The sequence below is a fragment of the Blennius ocellaris genome (genome assembly GCF_963422515.1).
Source record: "Blennius ocellaris genome assembly, chromosome: 2".
In the NCBI taxonomy this organism is placed as follows: Eukaryota; Metazoa; Chordata; class Actinopteri; order Blenniiformes; family Blenniidae; genus Blennius; species Blennius ocellaris.
The window spans coordinates 22,628,548-22,633,556 of record NC_137651.1 but is presented as its reverse complement, the minus strand read 5'-3'; positions in this window follow the sequence as shown (position 1 = coordinate 22,633,556).

Below are 5,009 nucleotides of genomic sequence, written 5' to 3'. Positions count from 1 at the left end.
GGACACACACAACAAAAAACAAAAAAAAAGAAAACCTGCTGATCTCTAAAGTTCTTGACCAGTGTTTTTTTTCTCTTAAACACATTCATCCCATTTTATGTCTGTCATGTGAGGAATGTCGACATCCAACAATAACAGGGAAAATGCGATCATTAGTGGAAGAATCTGGAAATGGCTGGACGTGCTTGCGTCGGGACTCGGTACAGAGTGTTCATACCAGCAAAGCAAACATGTTTCTGCTGGGAGGAAGAGCTTACACAATGAAAGTATCGCAGCCTCACGCAATACTGTACAAGCATTCTGGGGCACCATCGGGGGGTCCAACCTTTTCCGACAGCGCGAGGGCAAAGCGGCGCCGTCATTGGCTGATCCGGGGCCGGAGCCGGCCAGTCAGCTCCGCGCTCTGCCTCTCATCCCACAAACTATCCAAACACGGCGCTGGTTGGCGTCTCCGATATGCTTTGTTTATCGGGCCACCTGGACATGCATCTGGTCAAGCCAGGGAGCACGCCTGTCAATAGCAGCGCCAGATGGATGTGCATTAATAAGTGTGTGTGTGTGTGTGTGTGTGTGTGTGTGTGTGTGTGTGTGTGTGTGTGTGTGTGTGTGTGTGTGTGTGTGTGTGTGTGTGTGTGTGTGTGTGTGTGTGTGTGTGTGTGTGTGTCAGATAGCACAAGCGAGCGAAAAAGCGCCGACTTCTGTGGGAGTTTTTGAAGTTGGCGGAGCTGTGTGATGCCGAGCCGCAGTGAATGAAACGCTGATGAGGGTAACGGGGACGGCAGACAATCAGAAAGGAGAATTAATTAGTAATTACTGTGCACTCCAGTTTCAGGTCAGTACTTCACAGTGTTCCCCTTCCTGCGCTAACAGAGGAATTACATAATGGCCTCAAAAAAGAAGGGACAGTTTTGACATGAAGTAACCTCTCAAAATGATGAGAGCAATATGGAGGAATAAGTATGAGCAGTATTGATACGAAGCAGGAGATATTTCGGTCTCATAAATAAAAAAAGAAGAAAGAAGCCCCTGTGCTTCAAGTTCGGGCACAATGCATGAAGAGCACGTTACATAACTCGTGTCTTTATTCTAATGGGCCTCATCAGAGATGTGAGGAGAGCAGGACGGGAGGCTCAACTCATACCAAGAACTCGGCTAACGTGATGAGATCCGGAAAGAAATCATATTCCAAGTATCAAGTGAGATAACGTTGAACGTTATAGCTCATAAATTACATTTCGGGGTACAAGCATGTATATTAGCATTCATAATCTGAGAGGACGGTGGAACCCACACGGTGGAAAAAGAAGAAGTGAATACAAATAAATGACACATTAAGAGGGGATAGCTTACAGCGAGCTGTTCAGGGCACTTCAGCCTCGCAAAGTCCATTATCTCGTCACTGATCTCCAAACCAGATCGTGTGTTATCTGTAGAGATACGGCGATAGAGCGACTGGACTGTCAGTGAAGGTGTGACACTGAAACAAATATGTCAAAAATAAAGTTGATCTGTTGGTTAAATGGAAATTAGGACTTTTGCATTGGTATTACTAAACAGATCAGGTTGATGGTAACAATTAAATAGAAAAATGGAGGATTACTTTTTTTTAAAGAAAATAACTACATAAATAGTCAACAAGTGTATAAGAAAAATTCATTTGTATTAATTTTCGCATAAAAAATGTTTTTATAGACGAGGAAATGTTTGTCTTTAGCTCCCTGTGGCTATTCAAAGCAGTTCCAAAACTGCAGATATTTTGGTCATGAAAATTCAATGTGGAATATTATTATGAGGGAAACATGATCAGACGGTGAAGCAGCTTCTAGTTCCTCCCTCCTCACCTGTGGAACAAACTTCCTGAACACCTGAAGACTGCCGACACCCTCGCTTCTTTTATATCGGGACTTAAAACATTCTTATTTGCACATGCCTTTGAACAAAACAAGTTTAATAAAGTAAATCAAATCCATCTTAATAACTCGCTTACCTTATTTATTATACTTTTCTTCATTATTTGTTTTAATGCATTTCTTCTAAAGCTTTAATGTATTTCTTTTATTCTGTATTTCTTTAATTTCTCTCTAAAGCACCGTGAATTGCCTTGCATTTGAATGGTGCTCTATAAATAAATAAATAAATGTGCCTTGCCTTGCACCAATTTCATACATGAATCAGCCACGTTGCATTGTTCAGATCCAATAAGACGTGGGGAGAAAGAAAAAAAAAAAACATTCCTCAGGAGATTTTGCAAAAAGTATTGATCTGAAAACTTCACACTGCTGCTGCTGCAAACCTCCTGAACATGAATCTCCCAAAAGTGCTCTGCTGGATTCAGATCTTTTGACTGCGGCGGTCGTTCGAGTTCAGAAGAATCGATTTTTATACTCGACTAAGTCTGAGGTGATTCAAGCTTTGTGGGGTGAGGCTGAAAGAAGCCTTTAGAAAAATGGTTTGCTTTAACCACAACTCGAAAAGGTGTACTTAATGCTGCTTTATATGACTGAAGATAAAGGCTAAAGAATGGGACTGTTTCATGCTGGTTTCAGTTTGGGTTACTGCGACTCAGAGAGAGGACGCAGCCGTTTTTCATGGAATCAGTTACAGCGTTTCTGCTAAAAGTACTGACAATATAGTAACGAGCTTCCCGATATCGCGGTAACGATGTTGAGAACTGCAATATGCCTTGAAGAGTCTGCGTCTTCCAAATAACAGTGCTCGTTCTCTTGCTCGCATTATACGTCGACTGTGACTGGGTCCCATTTATTTCTTCCTTCATTTTAGCGGACCATTTTGCAGTTTCCATCGGCAGTGTCACAGAAGAAGAAGTTCGTCATTTTCCAGTTGGTTTGCGAGCTTCTGACTTCTGCTCGGTGTCACCCGGGTATGACATAATTAGGAGTTTCACTTAAAACCTGGGCTGTCAAACATAAGGCACGTGGGTCAAATCCAGTCTGCAAGACGCTAAAATCTGGCTCAGAAATACAAACATATTGACGTTTTCATCACGTATACTCAGGGCCCCAACAAAAATGAACTTTAAAGTTTAAAGTTAAAGGTTATTATGGCACTATTTTACCAGCCCGGCCCACTGGAGATGAAACTGGGATGCATGTGGCCCCTGAACTAAAATGTGTGTTGACACCTCTGACTCAAACTATTGTCATTAGTTAATTGTACGCTTGGATTCAGACTATTCCTTCATATTTTAAAAGTTTGAATCAAACCCATCTTATGATGAGAATCTTTAATATGTCAGTTAGTTTAAGTGCATATCTCGGCAGATATAGGTACATCATCAAAAAGACAGTTATGTTTTAAAATGTTATAAAAAGGTACTTTGGAACCACTTTTCATAGACGTTTATTAAATTTTTTTTTGGTAAACTGCTCTGTTTTGTCTTACAAAGTTGCCAATCATGTGTGAACCAGTTGGAATTTTAATAACCTGAATGAACGGCACTACATAAATACAGAAACCTTTGGCATCACACTGTAGTAAATGTAATAAAGCTCATTTCTTTATCACTTAACAGCACTGAATCGAAAGCAAAACGCAACACTGAGCATTGATGGTGTGGCTCCTGATAAAAACATGCCACAATAAGAAGCCAGTGGGTTTTACAGGATTTGACCTGAATTTATCCACTTTTAACAGGATCTGATAAAAAGCTAAACGCAGTTTTACTAGAGCATCAGCACGGTGGTGTGACATAAAAACCTCACTCCTGAGTTACCAACTCCTGTTTTCTTTTCGTTTTTTTGAGAATGAGGAAGCAGAAAAGGGGATTTCTCAGCCTGGATGTGCTGCAACTTGTGATTTCCAATGTGCCCACAAGTTTCTTTAGGTCCACTTCCTTTCAGAGTTCCTGCCAAGGCAATAGATAAGGCTGAGGTTGTCACCTGTGGCTGTACATTTATCACCGGCCAGTGGAGCGCGGGGGCGGGGGGGGGGGGGGGGGGGGGCCTGAATATTGCCGTTATTATCCTTTAACCCAGATTCCTGCTGGTTTCATGCTTCAGCAGGCAGAAGCTTGTTGTCATATGGAGCGGATGATGGGATGAATGTTTGCTGCCGTGCACACCACTGGCCGCCCCTAAGTGGCGACTCCACCACCTCCCACATCTGCCAACTCATTAATACGGCCTCTGGAAGGACAAAAGCTCGCACATGCTGAACGGGGCAGGGAACGCGTGTGCCGTGCGTATTCGTACACACAAACAAGCGCGTCGTTATCGCGACTCTGAAACACGGCCGAGTGAAAACACCCGAGAGCCCCGCCTGCGCGCGACCGTGGCCAAGCGGAGCTGGAAGGGAGACCGGGGTCTATTTAAAGGCCTTTAAAAACGCTGTCCAGATGCTGAACTTTGTGGTATTCCATTTATTCCCGGTACTCGGTGTCCCGGCCCACGATGTGCAGAGAACATCCGGCGCGCTGGGGAAATCCTGGGACTTTGAGCTGGCAAGCGCTGCCAAGATCGGGCTCGCTGCCACCAACCTTGATGTCAGATAGCAGAAATGAAACGCCTGCCGCTCAGAGCAGAGCGCGTAACAGCAGACTGGATCAATATTCACTTATCTGCACTGTTTCGCTGGTGTTTTATTAGGGACTGTGTTTGGCTGCGTGGTGCCAGATTATCAGTGATATGATATCGTAGTGCTGAGGAAAGAAGGGAAAACATGTTTAGGATTAACTGTGCCTTGAGAGATAAGTATGGCTTTGGTTACTTTTATGGCTATTTATAAAAAATATATATATTTTTTTACATTTATCTTTTCAGGTCAGTTCATTTGAGGCTTATGTGGATTTGATTTCATATCTACTACCCTGAAACCTCAGTAATTCATACCATTGATTTAACAGACTTCAACTTAAGAAGTCAAAACATTCTTTTTGTTTTTTACATAATGTGCAAAGGGTAAAAAAAAAAAAACAACAACAACCTCCTAACTTTTGACTTAGATTCATGTGTTTTTTAACAGACCTCATGCAAAGGTCAAACTCATGGTAA